General features: G+C 40.9%; 1 pseudogene; it reads left to right on the forward strand.

The window, feature by feature from the left end:
• Positions 1–475: 475 nt before the first annotated feature.
• On the forward strand, positions 476–21,175 carry LOC137284474 (phospholipase B-like 1; annotated as a pseudogene).
• Positions 21,176–23,153: the final 1,978 nt, after the last annotated feature.

Raw genomic sequence — 23,153 nt, forward strand, 5'->3', positions numbered from 1 at the left:
TAGTAAATACGCAAGTTAAAACGGATTTTATCACGATTGAAAATTACGCTTTTAACTATGCCGTTACTTAGAAACCGTTACTTAGATGGGTGGTCATATTTGGTCAACCTGCGTATCGGCCAGTTAAGATATACTTACACTTGTCAATCCAAATCAACCTCGTCTACCAAAACGGACAACTCGGGTTCCATTTCAACGGACGATCTAGGTTAATCATGGTCGCCGCCGATGTTCAATAAACTGATATAACCACGGCCACCTTTACAGCTGAGAATTAATATATAGCTGCAAAGAGCGCGAACCAGTTTATTTAACATTCAGACTATGAGCAACCATCTGTTTGGAAGTGTTACGTGATACGTTTGATCGAGAAACAGTCTGTTGTGACTGGTTATATATTTCCGCGTATCGGTGCATCTGTCACACGTGTCACGTGACACACGTCACGCGGTATGTTTTCATCCCTCACCGTGGATTTACCTCCGGGTGTGTGTCCCAGTCCGACAACAGCTTTTAGGAAGGCGTGTTTACCTGCGCATGGCACTGCTGTAGATGACAAAATCTGATGATGTTCCTATACCTAATTGCCTGCATTACCCTGTCGTTTGTAAATGGTAAGCGATCTTATATCGTACTGTTTATTTAGCATAGCCCATGTTCGTTCTCAGCCGAGGTCCGCCTATGTAATACTGTATGGGTTCCGCTTTCCAAAGGGCGTCACAGCCTTGTGGACATTAGTCAAAGTAGTTGCTGTGCGGAGTTGTGTCCCTTCACTGTCCCAAACAACAGTAATCCTGGGCTGGGATCTCAGTTTGCCGATGTTCCACAGTTTGCCAACACCGGCCTGTGGGGTGAGTGAGTGGATGAGTGAGTGAGTAGATGGGTTAGTGAGTTTTAGCAGTATTCCAGGAATATCACATCAGGAGACACTAGAATTGATTGTCTCCACACACAATACTCATGTGGAGAACTGAACCCGTGTATTCACTTTGACCAATAGGCTACCCAACCGCACCCTGGGATTCTGTGAAGCAATTTGGGATTTGAGGTAGCTTTCGAATCTCGTTCGGGTAAGAGTTCCACCCGTAACCCCCACCCCAATCAAAAGCCAAAATTACAAACTGGCATGCATACCTCACCCTAAATATACATTCAGTAAACTAGAACAGATATGAAAAACACATCAATAAACTTGTTTCAGTGCAGGAATATTACACCGGGGAAGGTGGCAATATTCTATGTAAAAAGCTCGTCTCGCCAAAGACCCGGGTTCTATTCCCCAAATGGGACCAATGTATGTGGTGTGCCTCGCAGAGATATTGCTGGAATATTGTTAAAGCGGCTTAAAACCAATCTTAGTCACCTTGAAAAACGAAAAGGTTAACGAAGAGAAAGCATATTTTTGTGACCTAATCGGGATGTTTGTCAACTTATGCTAGACCCGTGAAGGTCCGGGGTAGAATAGGCCTTCGGCAAACCATGTTTGCCATGAAAGGCCACAATGCTTGTCGTAAGACGCCACTAATGGGATCAGGTGGTCAGGCTCGCTGACTTCGTTGACACATGCCATCGGTTCCTAATTTCGCAGATCGATGTTCATGTTGTTGATCACTGGATTGTCTGGTCCAGACTTGATTATTTACAGACCGCTGCCATATAGCTGTAATATTGCTGAGTGTGGGTTAAAACTCACTTCGGCACTTGCTTAAATCTGATTGTGCTATTTCAGGTGGAGATGTACTGTCAGGCAGTGTTTACTGTAATCACCGTGAATGTGCCTTTACACCGGGTCTCTCTTATAAAGAGGGAGACACGGCTTATGGCGTGTTTAATGATACCCTGGAAGAAAAAGGATGGGCGCAGCTGGACATTCGGGCAGGTTACGGTCGCCAGGCAACCGATGATGATGTCATGTTTGCTGCTGGGTACCTGGAAGGAGTTTTAACATCACGGTAAACCATGCATACGTTGACAGGTTTGAGTTGGCAAAGAGCTGAACACCTATTTTTTAATTTGTAGGGTAAAAGGGCTTTTAGTGATAACCTTTCCCCATCTATGATAAACTGGAACAACGTTTCAACGTGGAGTTAATAACGTTGTCATATCTTCATAATCGGTAACGGTTTAGGGACGGGGTAGCATAACAGTTAAGAAGCCCGCTTGTCACGCTGTAGACCCGGGTTCGATTCCCCATATGGGTACAATGTGTGATACCCATTTCTGGTGTTACCCGCTGGAATATGGCTGGAATATTGCTATAAACGGAGTAAAACTATAGCCACTCACTTACTCACGATAACGGTTTACACTGCAACACACCCTTGACATCGAAGGATGAATTTGAAATTAACGTGTACATTTATCACATTTGTTTTACTTTACCATATGTTGTGTTAGAAACAGACGATCAATGGCGATTGTCGCTGCGTCGGATATCAGTGTTATTGTTTATACCGTTATAGCTGTTATAAGCATCAGTAGGTATACATACATCCTCTTTATTACGCTCTTACCAATACATTAAGGTCAGATATTTGTAGACTGAATTAGCTTGCAGCAGCTGCGAATTCAGCAAAACAAGCTTCCTCTCTTTTTGATGAAACACTTTTGTAATTGGCAATTCAGATAGAAACATATTCATGATAAAAAATACACATTTAACGAAAAAAAATGATCCCCGGGCTGGATATCGTGGTGCTTATCATTATGGCATGGTCGACAAACTAATTAAGGTTATTCACTCTGAAAGAATTAAATATTAAATTTAACCATTCCATCCCATATTCATTTAGCACATTCCATTTTCAGGAGAATATACCAGCACTTCCAAAATGTGAAAGACCCGTTCTTCATATCGCGACCCCAAGGCGCGGTTGCGTTTGCGAGAAAGTTTTTACACGAACAAGACAGGTGGACACGTGATATGATATTACAATTCTCATCCACGGACCCGTTTTGGCGACATGTTGGTCACGTGACTTGATGGCTTGTATAATGGCTACAACGACTGGTCCACGAACGAAGAGGTAAGAATTAATTAAAAAGATAGTTAAGGTCTGAAGGGGAAGGGGTGACTTGTCACTTAAGGCGTCGCAACAAGTTGTTCGGTTTTCTCTTCCATGGGTATCCCAGAAACCCACGATCTTGGGTTCAAATCTTCGTTTATCTTGATTATGTTGCAATTTTTGTTAGCACCAAGCTCGTGGGTTTTACAAAGGAGGATAACCTCTATATCCTTCATTCCTTCGTGTTTCTTCATTCATAAAGCCTACAAACTGTTTTTTTTTAGATCGATGTAAATCGGCTAAAAAAAGACAACAGTACTCACTGCTAAAGTTTCAATGCTTTGCCTTTCTCATGTCTGGATTCAGGAAGGAGTATCCCAATGTTAGGGGTTTTCGACGGTATAAGACAAAAACGCAATTTTTATCTTTAATAACATTTTTAGTTTTGATTTTGCTAACCTTGAGTGATAAAGGTATATTCATCTATTTCACAAATAAGTATCATGTGTTTCCAACAAAAATAGCGTTTATAACATCATACCGGCGAAACTGCAGTCGCTTGTCACATCCGGGTATTTTTGTATGTGTTTTCGACGGTGAGCCATACTTTTCCTTCCGCACTGCGAGAGTGTTTTGATCACGTGGCTTCCTGTTTCATACATACCCTGTCACTAGCAGATGACTGATCTTGTTGAATTTTGCTCGCTATTTTTTGTTATACAGGCAATTGATTTTGCATCTCAAGTGATATTAGCGATCGAGGGTAAATAATATTGTTGTTTATTTGCTGTTTACGTAACTTAATTTCTTGATTTCAATTGTCAATAAAACGTCTCACGGCAGGAACTGGGCATCCGCCCTACCGATGAAACTGTTTGTGCACTCCGATCGCGCACATACTTCCTCGATATAGCGCTGGCAATGCAATCTTCGAAATCACCAGAACGTCGAATTCAGCTCGCTTTGGGATACAACAAACTGATTACATATGTCCATGGGAAATCTGTGTCGGTACACTCTACAACGGATAATGCGTACGGACGATACTCAGTTTACATTGGACAATACGTTCATGAAACCAGAGAATGCTCATCTATAATTAGGAATTTAGGATTATATTGTCATCTCAAATGCATGTACTCCATGTTTTGGCATTAAGGAACGCATAGTATACTTCACGATTACGTTTGTACTACACATTCAAACCTACGTTTGCCGATTAATGCTCACTGAAACGAAAGTCATCAGTTAGTGTGGTTTTAGGCCACTTTAGAAATAGTGTAAGCAATAACAAACGGAACAGATCCGGGTTAGCACTGATCTCCAGCAATACGTGTTTGTCGTAAGAGGCGGATCATCAGGATCGCTGCCTTGGTTGAAACGGGTCATCATATCCGAATTACGGAGATCATGCTGTTGATCACTGAATTGTCTGGTCCAGACTCGGGTGTTTACAGACCACTGCCATATGGTTGGAGAGTTGCTGAGTGCGGCGTTACAACCAACCAACCGGCCAACCAGAAACGGAAGATGGTTTGGAATCGAACCTTTTGCTTTCTGCCTGACAAGGCTGGCTACCACAAGACAAATGGATGTAATCACATCCCGGATCTACTGTAAACTCAACACTAACGCTCAGTCCGTTGTGCGAATCTATCCTGCACTTGTTTCAGTCGCTGGATTTCTTTACCTTCCAAGCCCTCAGCGCCTCAGGGGATCTCTCGGACATTATGAGTGCCAGCAACTCCTCACAGCGCCCTGACTGGAGAACGATGACAAAAGCAGAGGTGGACAGCTTCCTCCTCCTTAGGAGTCGCTGTTCGGCAGTGGTGAAGGTTAGTGGTAAAATTCACCAAAATATCGAGCGTATTTTTGATGTTTTATTTACCGAAAGCAACGAAAACAAAACAAAATGATCTTATCAACATTGCACCACGCGTCTCTGTCAAAGAAAACAAACAAAAAATGGATCTAATGTTTTGTCACTTGTATCCTAACCTACATGTATTCTGCAAGACATATTCCCTTGACATTAACACTGAGCGGAATTACTTTAATCAACAAAACTTCGTTATGAAACTTGCCTTTACGAAGCTTTAAAAATATTGTAATGGCTCCACACAATCCTTCTTCAGTAACGTTCAGCCTCTGGTATTTCCATTACGCTACATCCACATGATAAGACACCATATTGAGCAACATGTTTTAATGCTTAAACTTTAAAAACACTCCCATCGCGCGCTGGGTCTCAGGTGCATTCAAGCAGTCCTGAATGTATACTCACGGAAACGAAAAAGGGAAAACATTAAAGTACAAGTTTCCTTTATTCATCTCCAGATTTTGTCCACAGTGCAATACAAAGCAAACGAAGAAACGCGGAAAAGAGTATAGTAACACTTGTACTTTTATACGTTTCTTTTTTTCGTTTCCATGAGTATATTACGTATGAAATATCATCAGGTTAGTAATCTGTGGCTGTGAACTTGCTTGACATTTTGGCTCGGTTAAAAAGCAGGAGGTTCTCACCATATCACCAAACAATCATAATAATACATTTGCACAATTGTAAGTTATTTAGAATGAGGATATAAATGGTGACTTTAACCTAAAACAACTCACATATATCCAAATGTGTTTGCTCCATCAAAATAACAGAAATATACTCGAGTGCAAAAATGTAAAATGATTTTAAATGTAAATGAAACCACTGCACTTGAAGCACATAGCTGTTCTTCATGTTTCCAGAATGTCTGTTTTCCATACTTTTTTATGTCGCAGAATTTAGAATTTTCCATAATATTATTAAGAAATATGTCTCCAATATAGAAGATAAATCGTTTTTTACTAATTCCATGAAACCAAGGTCACATTATGGAACCTAGCGAATTCTTAAAGGTTTCGATCTACGGATTACGTTTTTCCAAAGGACAACGTGCTTGAGATATGTATAATTTCATAAAAAGTCCTTGTTACTGACATGTATTGTACTTCTGCATATCATCTCAAAGATTAAGATTCATTGACATTATGGTGTCTTGGAGGAATAATATTGAAATTCCTGCTTATTTAAGTCAGGTTGTAGCGCAAGACATTCTCCTAAAACCTCGTGTCTTTCCTTTGAAGGGGTCGGTTGGGTAACATATTGTTTGATGCGTTCGCCCGTTACGCCGAACGCCCGGGTTCGATTCCCCATTCAGGCCCCCAAATCCATTTCTGGTGTCCCACGCTGACATCACTGGAATATTACCCAAAGCGGCGTAAAACTAAACCATCTCCCCCGACGTCAGTCGGCGCGGTCACACTATGACCCTGTGTTTGGGATAGAGAGAAAACTGACCCCAGCGAAAACGGAATTCAGGCGAGCATCGCGCTATTGCTTCGAGGTTCAGTTGTGTCAGAAAAATGATGGAATGGCCTTATACAGATGCACATTACCACTATTCCTTCCCACGGTATCGTAGTTTTGAATCTTACCACCTTATGCAGGTCTAAGTTGTGCTTTTGTCATTAGTTTTTACTTACAGACCTCGAACGTTGTCGAACTCAGTATTCAATTTTATTGTTTGGTGAGCTACTAGGTAAAATCGTCAGTTGATGTCTCATTCAAGAGTTGTATCCCTTCCACTACCAAAGGAAAGATCGCTGGATTCTGAGTCAGTGTAATATTGTCCACTTCCAGTAATTCCGGTTTGACGGCGGTATGTAAAGGATCTGACGATCCAGTGATCAGCTGCATGCGCAATTGCGATACGAGTGAGTGATCTTAGTTCTACGCCACACTCAGCAAAATTCCAGTTATACGGAGGAGTCTGTAAATAATCGAGTCAGGACCAGACAGTCCAGTGACCAACATCATGAGCACCGATTTACGCATTTGGGATGTCATGACATGTGTCAGCAGCCTGACCACCCGATCCCGTTAGTCGACTTAAAACAGGTCCCACCAACTAATATTGCGAAGTACAAGAGACATATCCTAGAAAAATATGAATTACTGTCAAGAAATCGATAGTTGTTGTGACTATCAATAGCAAAACGATTGTTCCCGTCAACGTATGTGCAACGCAATTAAGACAAGGAACCACTTTGGTATTAGCTATCTGCCCCTGTTGATGTAGCATGTTATATTTGGGATTACAATTTCTTAGTAAAGTACAAATTTTAGTACTTTTTTAGTTGAGTACAATTCGGGTTTCGAACCCTCACTCCCAGTGTCATTCAATCGCAAGCACACAAGATCAGAAGCAAAACCCGCTCACCCACCGCGACTTCCGCTAGTGTTTTTTTTCGTTGTCGGAGAATGTTAGAAATATTTGTCACATTTTGATTATCATATCCTATATTTGATGATACAATGTTTGAAGCAGAATTGTTTTAAATCCCTACTGGTCATCAAGAATAACCTCAGCTGTCCACTTGACTTTGGACAATATGTTTGACTATATGACCAAAGTGAATAAATCTTTTACTGCAATGTAGAATGAAAAATCGAACTTGAGTTCACTTTGTAGTTTAGACTTTCTTATTCCAAGCTTTTGATCATTGTCCTACACAACCACTGCAATGGAAGCAACCTTCTGTTTTCATATTCTATTGTTCTGACGTTTATATAAAAATGGTGGCAAAAATATATGTTTGATGGAAATTGATGGTGGATTTGCTTGAAGCCAATTCATTAAAACTAAAACGAAAAAGGAATGCCTTTGTTTTTATTCCAAAGTACATTCTAAATCTGAAATGTTAAAATCTTGTTAGGTTAGAACTATTGCAATAGTTATCGCAACAGTACTCATCAATAGACTATCGCTATCGGAATAGCATGTATCAATAGTCAATAGTCACTTTACCTCAATAGCCACCCCTAACTTCCAGTACCAAAGCACACTGTATCATTTCCTATAGGTAACTGACAACTTCGATAACATCTTCATGGGTCATTCCACCTGGTTCCTGTACCAAACCATGCTGAGGATTTACAAATACTGGACCTTCAAACTACAGGACGAAACCACCAAGGTCAAAAAGATGTCTTTCTCTAGTTATCCAGGTTAGTAGCCTTGCTTACTTGAAATGCTGACTCTAATCTGGCAGTGCCTTCCTTTATAGTGCCACCCGTGAAGGTCCCGGGGTAGAATAGGCCTTCAGCAACCCATGCTTGCCATAAAAAGCGACTATACTTGTCGTAAGAGGCGACTAACGGGATCGGGTGGTCAGGCTCGCTGACTTGGTTGACACATGTCATCGGTTCCCAATTGTGCAGATCGATGCTCGTGCTGTTGATCACTGGATTGTCTGGTCCAGACTCGATTATTTACACACCGCCGCCATATGGCTGGAATATTGCTGAGTGCGGCGTAAAACTAAACTCACTCACTCACTCCTTTATAGTGCATCGTCAACACACACGTCTGCGCTGCGGGGTTGTAGTTGCAGTCCATAAGGAGGCAACTCAAGCTGTCATCGTAGTCTCCCCAGTACTGATTCTGCTTGACACTATTTCCAGCTAGTATGATGTCTTGGGTTCACGAAACTACCTGTAATAATCTCAGATTGTGGTATCATTTTTGGTGGTGGTGGGTGGGTTGGATTGGGTTGGGATTGGTCTGCGAGCATTTTCGCCACATTTGGTTTGCTGCCTAACAAAACCTCAAGAGTAAATCATGAATAGTTTTACTACTATCAATCTGATCACTTTTACTTTACCTCCCGTGTATTGCTAAAGTGTGTAGAAATTATTTGAGATATTTTTGTTTTTGAAAAAAACCCCAAACAAAATGGTTGCCATTTTGGTCGCCGTTGTGTTGTGTTTTACCTTCTCAGCGCTTACATTTAAATAAAAATGAACACCAACTATTGAACTATTAGCGTAATAGCGTATATATTGTTCTAAGATAATAGAATTAAGCTTGATATATAATTCAAATTAGCGACTTTCCATACTAAAGGTGACCCGTGAAGGCACCTGGGTAGAATATGCCTTCCGCAACCCATGCTTGCCATAAAAGGCGACTAAGCTTGTCGTATGAGGCGACTAACGGGATCGGGTGATCAGACTCGCTGACTTGTTTGACACATGTCATCGGTTCTCAATTGCGCAGATCGATGCTCATGTTGTTGATCACTGGATTGTCTGGTCCAGACTCGATTACTTACAGACCACCGCCATATAGCTGGAATAAACTCACTCACTCACCCATGCTAAAGGAGCGATGTGATAGCCAAGTAGTACGAATCTCCACTTGTGTACACTCTGTGAGACCATTACTGGTGTCCCCAGCAGTAAGAGTCCACCGTGAAAAAGACCTCACAAATATACAAGTGAGGCCAACTGAGCTGTTACTAACTCCACATTTGTTTGGTAGTCTCTCATGAAAGTATAGATTCTGTCGGACTTGCTTAAAATTTTATGATTTTGCAAGAGTTTATGAAGATCTGGATTACATTTGTACTTACATTTGAAGATGACAGTACTGGGATCGGGTGATCAGACTCATTGACTTTGTAGATGCATGTAATGTAATTCCTATCACAAGCTTATGATGTCAGTCAGTGGGTTGTGTGATGTGGACTCGATTACTTACAGACAACGTATAAATGGAATGTTGCTGACTGCTACACAATAACTGACTACATTTAATGCTACGAGAACAGATAACAAGAGAACCCTGGTTAGCTGCTCTGTCGAAAAAGGTGCGGTGCGGTAGCCTAGTGGTTAAAGCATGCGCTCGTCACGCCGAAGACCCTGGTTATATTCCTCACACGACTACAATGAGCGAAGCCGCTTTCTAGTATTTCCCATCGTGATATTACTATATTATTGCTAAAAGCGGCATAAAACTAACTAACCTTACTAATTGTTTACTTATAAATGACCATGAAAATATAATGACCTGTCAGTCCAACGCTAGAGAATTGAGTTTTGTTTGAATGCCGAGAAATGTTTCATAGTCTGATGAAGAACAGTGGTGGCGAGTGGCCCTTAGAGCTCAAGTCACAACTCAGTTGAAGTTAAGCACGGTCGAGCTCGGACAGTCATTGGATTGGTGATCGTGTTTGGCACGACTTCAGTCCTGCCAAACAAAGAAGCATACGTGATGCAAGTGAGTTCAAAATTGCCTGTGTTCACCCAGCAGAAAATGGGTACCCGGTGAGAAGTCATGTGACTGTAACCTTCTAGCGCCTAAGAGGCACCTTGGGTTAGCCGGGGTATTGATAATAAGATTCTGATTACAGTGAGCAAATTGTCAGATGGATACTAGGCACTATGTAAGTGAATCATCATTATTATGTTTTACAGATTAAGATAGATATGCGGCAGAGAGGGCTCGGGTGATCCTGGCACAGTCAGGCTGGTAAAGCTCATCATCAGCTCAGGGACCTCGCCCCTCATGCTTTTTCTGAATCTTGCCAATCACATTGCTGTCAAAAGGGACAGAAAATTCAATGATATAAATAACTTCGTTGGCTTTATCTAAAAAGGACAAGATCAGGTTTGTTGGCTGGAATTCGTCTCAGGCTGTTTATGAACCTATTCCAGAGAAGTTTGAAAACATCATTTTCCCGGACGCCCTGGACATGTTCAGGGTCGTACCATGGATGGACCTCGGGGTCAAAGCCACAGGCATAGCGGAGAGGATAGTAATATTATTATTATGTTTTACAGATTAAGATAGATATGCAGCAGAGAGGGTTCGGGTGATCCTGGCATAGTCAGGCCGGTAAGGTTCATCATCAGTTCAGGGCCCTCGCCCCCTCTACATGCAGCCCAGACGGCGAATGGGACTTCTCCCAGGAAACACGGCCTAGTCGAATCCACCAAGAACATTCCGGAGAATATGAAGGCTCCCCAACACTGCAGCCTTCTGCATTACCCAGATTGTTAGAAGGGCTGTCCTCCCGGCTTGAGAACCCGGACACTCTCCTGATCTGAGCCAAGAGATCAGGAGGTACCAAACCAAGGGCATCGAGAACAATGGGGAGCCTGACGACAGTGCACCTGGGATGCAAGCGAGGCATTTCAAAGGCGAGGTCCGCATACTTATCATGCTTTTCCTGAATCGTGCGATGTTATATATTATTATTATTATTATTATTAAAAGAAGAAGAAGAAGATACTGTCATTAAAAACTCCGATCTTCAGTTACGTTAAGTGAATCGTTAATATATGTTTCTTATCGCAATAAAGATAATATATAAAGTCTGCAGAATATCAACTTTCTTACAAACGTGCAAGTGATGACATTTGAAAGGGCATCCTTTTTACCACAGTATCATGTTTAGAACTTTTCATCTGAATCAATCGGGTTGTATGAAATCCTTTACTATAGGAAAGAATAGTCTTGACTCATAAACAGCAGTGGAAATGTTACGTAAGTCGCTTTCAGCAATATTCCAACAACATCACGTCGGGGGACTGTAGAAATGGGCTTCAGGCATTGTATCCCTGTGGGGAATCGAACCGGGGACTTTAGTGTGATGGGCGAACTCTTTAACCACTGAGCTACCCAACTGCCTCTTATTGAAAGTAACTCAAACATCTCTCCCTGTTTAACAAATTCGTTTAACAAAAATGCCATGGACCATGGTTTGGGAAGGAATTTGTGGCATCAAATGGATGGGACAATCATCCTTTGCAACCACGTCCAGATCGGGGAAACGTTGTTCAGACCCTGCTGTTACTATTCTTTCTTCAACAGCGCCACGACTGCAGGGGGTATCTGCAAACAGCAATTCCTCAAGACTAAAGCCAATTGTCTGGATCATCAGACCATCCTGTAGCTGGACTATTGCTGAATGTGACGTAAAACTAAACTACGAATCATCAGATAGGGATTCGTGAGGAATATGTGAAATAGTTTCCACATTTTGCTAGCCATTCGGGAGACTTACTAGCCCACAAAATAATTCTTTAGCCTTAAATTTGAATGAAGACACGAGGTTCGTCATTAAGCAGCGAATATAATTAACATTTTTACCGTGTAGGTTTAAAAGTGTATAACTTATTATGTCGAATAGAGTGATAGAATGAGTATATTTACAATGACCCCATCGACTGTCGATATTTACTGGTCCGACTGGATTTTTACTAGCCACAGACAAGCGCGCCAGTAGTTATTTCGCTCACTACATCCTCAGGCCAAGTCGCACTTAGAACGGGTGTTACTGCAACGTGATGACGTCGTCGAGCGATCATTTGCTCTCCAGTGTATGACACAACAACCGATTTATGACACAGCAAACAAGATATTGTTGGATGAAAACATCTTCAGCATTTACTAGGGTGTCTATATTCAGATATGACTCCAGGCACCTTTAAGTTACGTGTGAGAGAGTTTAACGTAATGCTTCTCTTTAGCATTAATAAACAATCACATTGTATCTGACTACAAATACCTACTCCTATCACGGGCATTTACAATCCAAGTTTCATTCTTGTTTGTGATCGCTGTAAATGTTTTGTACTTACACATATGTACATCGCTCCCTATCATGATTTCATAGAAAACAGAAACGACAATTGCTATCAGAAGATTCCGTTGTACAATTCCTACTTCATCCCGTTTATGCATCAACAACCCACTGTGACAAATTCAGGTTTTCGCCAAAGGCGAGGGTTTCCGGAACCTGTCACAAACACTTGTGAAGCCATTCAAGAATCCAGAGGAGAGTAGGACATGTCCCCCCTCGTGTCTACTCTGCAATATAAACGGAAACACATCTATCTTATCACGGATGAAACGAAATTTAACCTTGACGTCATCTGTTTATTTGAGGGCTTGAGCAACACTGTCACGTACTGAGTTGTTTTGTGACTAATTTCAAAATTCCCTTGGTTTTACTGTAATCCTATTCTGCTTTATAGCAATATTCCAAATTTATTTTCAAGGTATCATGATGGGTGTTCCCCTTCCATTATTTAGAAGACCTATTTTAGAACTGATCAGCTAACCATGCTTGTCGTATGAGGCCAGTAACGGGATCGGAATGTCGAGCGCTTTGACTTGGCTGACGTTTGTCTCAGTGTTCCAGTTAACGCTGTCAATCAATGGATTGTCTGGTCCTCACATGACTATTTACCGACACGAATATTGCTGAGTACGGCGTTAAGCAACGAACGGTCGACAAAAGGATGAAATCTACCAAATCCATTATCAGTTCAACTTTGGCTCGACCCCCCAAAATAAAGACTTTTCTCGACAACAGTCCAAATCTTCATAAAACTGTTCAAGGAGAGAGATCGTTGCCATACAGTAGTGCAGCGTTACATAGCAGACAGGCGAGCAAATATTTCTGGAGTAGTTCCATACAAGACAGTAGGTGGACGAAACAGAAAACACAACTGAGCATTTAGACCTTGTTCACTCACGATCGTCACTGGCATCCATTCAAGTAGTGTCCATTTTCATGCTTGACATGCAGTTTGTATATAATGTTCACAGAAACATTTGTTTCAGGAATATTGGCATCCGTCGATGACTTCTATGTCATGAGCGACACGTCGTTGGTGATGTTGCAGACAACTAACGACATCTTCAACGCTTCTTTGTTCAACCTCATACAACCTCATTCCCTTCTTGCCTGGCAGCGAGTCCGAGTCGCCAACATGGCGGCAACATCAGGACCGGAGTGGGCAGACATGTGCAAGAGATACAACTCAGGTATTATTCCTGACCACGTAGATAATTTCGTAGGGGTCCCGGAACACATTAGGTCCACAGTAATCCCAAAGTATTCATTATGAAGGGAAACCATGAATTTCAAGCCTAAAATGGTTTTGAGCAACACATGCTTGTCCTTAGGTACGACTAACGGGATCGTGTGGTCAGCTTCGCTGGTTGACTCACGACACCGTATCCTAGGTCGTTGCTCATGCTGTTGATTACTAGAGTTTGGTCCAGATTTGATTACATGCAGACCGCCGCCATATAGCTGGTTTATTGCTGCGTAAGACACAACTACCGAGGCTGTGTGAAGGGGCATGTGTGTCGTGGACAAATAAGCGCATCTAAAGAATACCCGATCATGCCCTCGTGTCCCTTCCTCATTGTCGCTTATCGTAAAATACACCATTCTTTTCTAGCATGAGTTCACGTCAGGTTGACTGATCGTTCCAGGAACCGGAGTTCTTGGGTTCGAATCCCAGAATTGGCCCGATAATGGTTGTTTGTTTTCGTCACACGTAATACGGTGCACAAACGTCCACGACCTCTGACAGTGTTGATGTTTGACTCGCGCTGTGTCCAGTCTAGCTCATGCGCATAGCAAGTGTGAAGTAATCTTGAAAAAGTGTTTAAGAATCACGATCCCAGTTCCTCAGATCCAGAGATTTGTCCCGGAACAAGGTTTCCTGTGAACCTTTGTGTGAGGACAGGTATACGATCTAAAACAAGTGGGTCGCCAAGATCACACATATGAGCTCGCTAAGTAATAAATTCAAATGAAGGAGTTTTCTGGCTTTTAATGGAGGACACATTGTCCGACAAACAACGTCGATCTGACACACAACACTAAATGCAGTCCATAAAGAACGTGTACTTTTTACTGTACTTTCAAACTGGTTAACACGCTCGTTGGTAACACCGAAAACGGGGTTCGATTCCTCTTGTGGGTATAATGCGTGTAGCCCATTTCTGGTGTCCCAGAAGCTACAAGTGTAAGCCTAATGTCACTCACTCTAACCGTGTGTTTGCAGGCACATACATGAACCAGTACATGGTAATTGACTTGAAGCGTTACCAGTCCAAGCAACACCTTGAGGACAACCTACTGTATGTGGTAGAACAGATACCAGGGCTCACAGTGTCAGGTGATCAGACTCAGATACTGAGGAAAGGTAAGAACGTCTATCTATTTGAGGTAAGCTTTGGAAATTTAGTATTGAAATAATCCAAATCCATTTGTAGGAGGCACAAGGGAATATGACATTGGTTTATTCAATGTTCAAGGCGTCTTGTGGTAGAGAAATATATTTCAGTTGTAGGGCAGTAGGGAAATTTAGAAAAAAACTCTTGTTCATTTTAGATTAGACAAGCGTAAAAGGAGAACGACATCTTCATGCCCCATGAGTCAAATACTAAGTAAAACTAGACGTCAAAGAACAACCAGACTCGATTAGACAGGTTCTTCGAGATGTAAAATACCCAACATCGGCAATGAAATGGCTGCGCCCAGTGTAAGACTTATGTCACATACAGCCACCTAGAGATGGGTATAAAATTGAGGGAAAAATGAAAGTATACTGAGTTTGTTTGGTATCAATATAGATAATATTTATTCATCCATTACTCATACCTGTGAAATCTGTGGCTAAATTATTTCGGGCAAAAATGCTTTGGTTCATCGAAGATCTTTCCGTAACAAAACGAAATATCAGCTGAATATAGAATGGAGTGTATGGCTCCGACAGTGCTATGAACATGTGTTTAGAAATGACCATCCACTGGAAATTATATCAGATCTTCGCTAAAGAAGGTTATCGTATCCTGCTCTACTTGTGGCCCAACAAATTGCAAGTAAAGTCAACTCAACACGAACTTGTGATGGTACGGGTAAGAAACTTGAGCAGGTAGATGCTCATGCTGTTGATCACAGGATTGTCAAGTCCAGACTCGATTATTTCCAGACCGCCGCCTTATACTGAAATATTTGCTTAGTGCGGTGTAAAACTAAACTTACCCACTCACTCGAACGCGAACAAGAGGCAACTGGAACATATGGCTTAAGTGCAAATAATGAATTGCATCGGATATCACTTGAACAAATATCGTTTGTAACAGTTTAAAACATCTTCCAGGTAAGAACATGCGTGTACCTGTAAAAATAAAAAAAAAAATAATTTGCAGCCTCAAGACATTAATCATATTTGTAAATATTCCAGTGTGTGACGTAAAAGTGAGTGAATATAGTTTTACGCCGCTTTAGCAATATCCCATCATTATCCCATCATTATCACGGCGGGAGACATACGAAATGCCCTGTACCCAGGTGGGGAATCGAACCTTGTCCTTCGGCGCAACGAGCGAATGCTTTAACCACTACCCCACAACCCAGTATTCCGTAAACCAACAACAACGAACTTACGGATGGTCAAAGATAAGATGTCCATCAGTATATACCCATTCTGTCTTGTATTTTTTTTAAAAAAATACAATACATTGTAATCAAATAATGACAAAGCGCAGAGCACTTAATTCTCTGTCTTAAGAAATATAACCTAACATTTGATGATTAAACATTGTATTTCAATCCAACACACATCAACCAGTATTTCAAACTTTATCTGTTCAGCCTTGTTCCCATGAACCCAGTATATTGATCCCGAATGTCATTAAGTCTTTTTTATATTTTATTACATATCATTAAGATACTCAAATGTACGGCTGACATTTCATGAGCTCTTTTAAAAGACTATTTCCGGAGGCCTATTTATCTAATTATCGATACTTCGCGCATCTCTATATTCGTATCATTAAATTTTCAAAGGCTACTGGGCGTCCTACAATGTCCCCTTTTACGAGAGCATCTATAACAACAGCGGCTATCCTGAATTTGTTTCGGTGCACGGCTCCGATTACTCGTATGAGATGGCACCTCGGGCGAAAATATTCCGTCGAGACCATAGCACCATCCACGACATGGAAACCGCCCGACAGCTGCTCCGATCTAACGGTAAATACTCTGATTGTCACAATCTTCCTACCCAGTTTTAATGATTTAGTCTAGCATCGTACTCAACCGTACATGGCTAAGGGGGTTGATTGGTCTCTAAACTGTGACTTCATTTATGGAATTTCGACTTTCTGTTCATATAATATAATTAGGTTTAAAATATCCAAAACTACAAAGAATGCAACCGCCATGTTTGCAAGTTAAGTGGAATAAAACCTTTTGCCATTATGATATTTGTGATACATTACTCTTATTCAGCTAGCGAGAAGAGGCAAGTGGTAACTGAAAAATCACTGTGATTCCACACAATTCTGAAGTGTTTGATGCGATGATATGGCTGCATTTTTTCATGAAATGCGAAAAAATACTACATTTCTTACTGACATGACAGGTTGATGAATTTAATTATAGCACTTTTTTCAAATCTGACGAAGTCTAAAGGTTGTACTGAATAGCTTTTTATAAACACGCAGATGTTTCGAAATGAACCGCGGTCTTTATATTTCGCTGTAAAATATGAGTTGTGTTTTACATAATTTGTCAGCTGAATTTGTCAGGATGAAAGCAATATCATATTCATAAATAAAGCTCTTACACCAAATACAGCCATAGTAAACTAAGTAAATGAGTGAGTGAGTGGGTTAATATTTAACGTCACATCGGCAATATTGCAGCCATATCGTGACAAGAACAATTTAAAATTTATAATGCATACCAAAATTATCAGAAACTAAAGCCAGATGACGAAGAACACTAAAACCACTAGTATATCACAGACATCCATTTAAAACTAGTACGAGTAATTAAATCTAAAACAGTTTAACTGAAACAATACAATATAAAAAACGGGCTATAGATTGCCAAAAACAGAATCTAAATAGATCACCATACTCGGGACCATGGGGACTTACAGTTCATTTGCTTCCTGCATGGGCCCTGAGTAAATGCACCCCCCCCCTCCAAGGTGTATATAGGTTGTGAATGTCCATATAGAGTTTACAATTCATGTCAAAAGGATCCAAGCTATGAGATTCCATACGTACAGGACTGTAGATGAAAGCTGATTTAGACATGTATGATATTGATATTTTCTGAAAATGGATACTGGTGGAATACGAACCTGAAATAGAGTGTATGTAAGATCAGTACGAGCTTAGTTGTGGCTTTGCAAACAGTGGCATCAATGGTTCTTTTCCTTTGTGTTTCAGATTATACCAATGACCCTTTTTCGGAGGATAATGCTTGCTATGCTATTTGTTGTCGGGGCGATCTGGTGACGCCGAAACCCGTGGCCGATGGATGCATTGACACTAAGGTAACATCGAAACGTGCTGCAGGAGGCAGTTCATAAGCCAGTTCCACAAACTGATGCTGCCAAGACCAAATCGAAACCTTCCAACCTGTTGGTCTCGAAAACACTGGTATTTCAATTGTTGACATTAACTAAAACAACAATAACTATTCTAATATGGAGGCAAAATGATCATTCTGTGGTAAAGAGGAACGCCTTCTATGGATATACAACTTATTTGTTGCAGTGGATGCGATGTTTTCTTGACAACAGCGTCGGGATCTACACCGAGCAAGCATTGGTTTGATAACGATGTTAGGATCTACCCAGAAACGTCACATACACTGCAATGAAGAAGTTGTCTATCCATAAAATATGTTCCTCTTGATCATACCAGCTTTTAAATGCCAGATGAAGTGATTCTGTGATAGTTTGAGCCACGAGTACAACGTATAAAGTCAGTAAGTTAACTTGCGACGAAATCTGCTAACACAACTTTTGACTTTCGAAAACCTTAAGACCTGATTATTCCGAGATATATACTGAGGAAACAAATATAGGAACACAAGAAAAGAACACAAGAGTTCCTTAAATGTTCTCCTGTTTTCCTCATCAGCTTTGAATAGCGTTGTGGGAGGAAATCTAAGAATAGATAAGGGACCACTGTCATGAAGCGGTGTTACCGTATTTGTTTCCCGCAGTGTATAAATGAGGAGAAATCCGTTTAATATACCACAGATATATACCAGATATAATATATCTGATTGATGAACGATAATGCTTCATGCTGTTAACAAGGACTTTCCTGATAATATCAGGAAGTACTTGAGACAATTGGAACCAACACCCCGTGGTCATTCCTGGATGTTTTAGATTAAATTCATTGTGAGACGATTGAAGTGCTAAAAAGTAATATCCATGTGCAGTCTGAAGATGTGGCATTCAGCCAAAAATTAAACATTCCTCGGGTATCTCTCAAGCCCTCTCCATGCTGATCCGCTCATTATTTTCAGTTCTAGGCATATACATGATCTCAAATAATTCGTCATTGGTCAAATAACCAAGTCCCTTAATGTAAGCTAGAGATGTATGAGAGTCGACCCAGACCGTCGTCATCTCCTTCAAACTATGTATGAAAAAATGAGAATTGTGGAAAGCTCCGCTGAGGAATCACTTCAATTTTCCTCGTATGACGAGCAACATTTGCTGAAATGTTCCTTGTCAAAAAGGGAAAACTGAAGCTGAAAGCTTTGGAGTCACATATCTTTTGGTACAATAAACCTTGCTCTTTCATGAAAAAAATCGAAGACTCAAACGGCTCTTGCTGAGACGTATTTTTGGTCATGGTGGCAACATTTAAAGCCATAGAAATGCGTTAAAAAGGTTTGAGTGCATTCAGGTTGATCGTTTGCGGATTCGGGTGGGTTTGGGGGGTTAGAACACACACATCTCCCCTCTCCCTTAAAATTCCTGCATCCGTCTATGTTGATGGTTTTCCAGCTAGTGGTCAGAGAAGGTCCACTGTAATTCAAAACCTGGTCCCAGCATGTTCGTGGGACTCGCGCAGTAACAAGGATATGCTACTATTTTCGCGAGCACCTGTTTGTCAGTGATTAATAAACACATCATAGTCAATCGGTCAAAAGCAGCAGAAAGCAGCACAAGGGATGTTGGTAGACAGTTCTAGCATTACTGGCAGTTTTGATCCAGTTGTAAGCGTCGTTCCACCCCATCCTACATTGTTTGTAATGGCAAAAGAGTATGTGCTGTGTTCTAATTTCTTTTTTTAAACTAGGTGACAGATGTCGACCTGGCCTTGCACAGCTCAGCCTCCATCATCAGCGGTCCAACTACAGCAAACCATTTGGAGTCATTCGATTGGTCAAAGCAGTTCAAGAACATATCGCACATTGGTTTACCGCAAAAATATGACTTTTCGTTTTACAACGTCTATGCCATGCTATAGGAGACGAGAATGTACAGTATATTAAACAGCACGACGTTACTCTGATTAGCTTCACAATAACAACGTATATAAATAGTTGTTTATTGTGATTTTAAACATTTACATCCCGTTTGAATTTTAAAGTTTCCCTTTAAAGGTTATGGACATTAGAAAGTATTCCAAACTTAATTGAAAAAAGACATAACTGTCATTAAATTCAAGCATGGCGCACAGATATCGTATTTACTTAAAGCAAATATCTACCAGTGCAGGAGTGAGCCATCCATATAATTTGATAAATGTGCTTTTCATTGCAAGCAAATGTATTTTTGTATACAATAATATTTGTTTATAACGAACTCAAAGGGACTGTTGTTTTCAGTTCGTTGTAAGCGAAGTTCGTTCTAAGCGATTCGGGAATGTTCGTGAATATTATGAATATATGAAGCATTTCGGAAATGAGTAGACATCAGTTGCTTATTGGAACCCAGCCTCAGTTACAGGTGATCCATTGACCTGGTTGTTCTTCAGTGATTTTAGCAAAGGATACATATTTATTATTTCTTAAAAAATGCGACCAACACGTTTCAACATAAACAAAACAGTGAGTGAGTGACTGAGTGGGTGAAGGAGTGAGGTTTTACGTCGCTTTTACCAATATGCCAGCAACATCAGCGGGGAACACCAGAACTGGGCTTCGTGCATTGTACCCATGAGGAGAATCAAACTCTGGCCTATGGTGTAACGAGCGAACGCTTTAGCCACTAGGTTACCCCGCAGCTCTCTCTGCCAAGGGTGTTGATTGTAAATTCAGGCTATGTCTAGGAATCATTACCAAATAGAGATGATACCGGGTGTTCGCGAAAAGGTGTCCGGCCCGAACGTTGACTTATGTGACGTCCCAGTTTCTGCATAGACTTACGGTTTGAGTGTTACATGCCTCTCAAAGGGCATCTTACGTCTCTGTACGTTTGTATTGATTGATCCCTGCCTCTCACAGAGCCCGGTAGCTCAATTAAGTTAAGAAGTTGGTCTCTATGGTAAGCGTGTTATCAACATAATCGTACAACGTGGTGCTTAGACCGGATTTTGACACTGACAGAGAGTGTTTTTGTCAGTTTATCATTACAAAGGCTCTTGGGCATATTTTCCTTTGGAGAGATCAGTTGTGACATTAATATTGAATACGTGTTCTCTCTGTAGGAGAAACATGTCGTATGTTGTCAATGTAATGATGACATTTAATAAAAACATATGCAAATGTGATTAGCCGTCCTCCATTCTGTTTACTCTTTTTATTGGTGCACGTAAAAATATTTTTTTGTTTCTCATTACCGCCCGATCCTATTTTTGTTATTTTTGAAGACACATTAATTTGTCATCTCAGTGACATGATGTTATATGAAATGAAGTTGAAGGTAAAATGTTTTCGTATGGTTATTTATTGTACCAAGATGCAACCACAAAACATAGTATTGATATGATGGTTGTATATTTTGTACAAACACATATAGCAGATATAACATGCAGATAATAATGTACAGACGGGTTACTTTGTATGAAAAATCAGAAAAAAATATACTGAAAGGTGGAAATAAAATCCGCCCAACCTACCCAGATGTACAATACGTACATCAGAATAACAGTTAGCGCGCGGGTAATGAAGCCAGATACACAATGCAGCACACGTGTAATGAATCGAAATGCTAAGTACAAACTACAGAATTACTGCTAGCGCATGGGTAAGGAAGCCAGATGTACAATAAGAATAACAGCGCATGTGTAATGAAGCGAGGTGCTTAGTACAAACTACAGAATTACTGTTAGCGCTTGGGTAAGGAAGCCAGATGTACAATAAGAATAACAGCGCATGTGTAATGAAGCGAGGTGCTTAGTACAAACTACAGAATTACTGCTAGCGCTTGGGTAAGGAAGCCAGATGTACAATAAGAATAACAGCGCACGTGTAATGAAGCGAGGTGCTTAGTACAAACTACAGAATTACTGTTAGCGCATGGGTAAGGAAGCCAGATGTACAATAAGAATAACAGTGCATGTGTAATGAAGCGAGGTGCTTAGTACAAACTACAGAATTACTGTTAGCGCATGGGTAAGGAAGTCAGATGTACAATAAGAATAACAGCGCACGTGTAATGAAGCGAGGTGCTTAGTACACACTACAGAATTACTGTTAGCGCATGGGTAAGGAAGCCAGATGTACAATAAGAATAACAGCGCATGTGTAATGAAGCGAGGTGCTTAGTACAAACTACAGAATTACTGCTAGCGCTTGGGTCAGATATCTGAAGTCAGATATACTGTGAAGGATAACGAAGATGATTGCATACTAACTCTGTAACTCGATCAGATGTCTGCAGACAGGTTAGTGACGATTTGATTAATGTCTACAATAAATACTAAATGCAATTAACCTGACTATGTCATCCATATTTTGTGCCTTTCATATTTTCTACCCAACCCCTGGAATGACATTCAAACATCCATGAATGCCATCACGAGAGGTGGCGCTCTTCAGCATTACATAAGACGCTTAACTGAGTTTAAGAGTCAGCTGTCAAGGTCGAAGGATTCCGGAGAACGACAACATATAGATTACGGTTTGTAGGACAACAGGTAATGGTGACATTCAGAATGAAGATCAAGGTTAGGTAAAAATACTGGAAAACATATCACTGGCACCAATTCCAAAGGGTCATTGTCGCCATCCTGTCGAGACGCCTTCTGTTATTGATTAAACACTCACTCAATAACACCAGCGGTTATATACCGTATGTTTACAAGACTCTCCCGAGGATGCGCGTGTGTGTGAGCGAGAGATTGCGAAGAAATGCGATTAATGAGGGATGTATCTGAAAGGAAGTAAAGATTGAGGAGGTATATTTCAAAGAGTAGGGAGGAGGGGCGTATGAGGGAGAATTTAAGCAACTGATGGAGACACATGTGCGAGGGAAGGGTGGGTTGAGGGTTATGGAGGAATGTAGCGAAAGGGGTGAGAAGTGGAGAAAAGTGTAGGGGGTGGAGAGGTATAATTGAGTAAGGATGAGTGTGCATGGATGACAGAGAGATAGAGAGGGTGGCACTTAGACAGATACGGAGAAAGGGACACACAGTGAGACGATACAGAAACAGCTTAAACAGCAAGAGAGAGAGAGCGAGAAAGACTGAGACTGAATCAGCGAGAGTTAGAGACAGAAAAACCATGGGCGAGAATATGGGTAAGAGA

Source organism: Haliotis asinina, chromosome 5, assembly GCF_037392515.1.
Source record: "Haliotis asinina isolate JCU_RB_2024 chromosome 5, JCU_Hal_asi_v2, whole genome shotgun sequence".
NCBI classification, from domain to species: Eukaryota; Metazoa; Mollusca; class Gastropoda; order Lepetellida; family Haliotidae; genus Haliotis; species Haliotis asinina.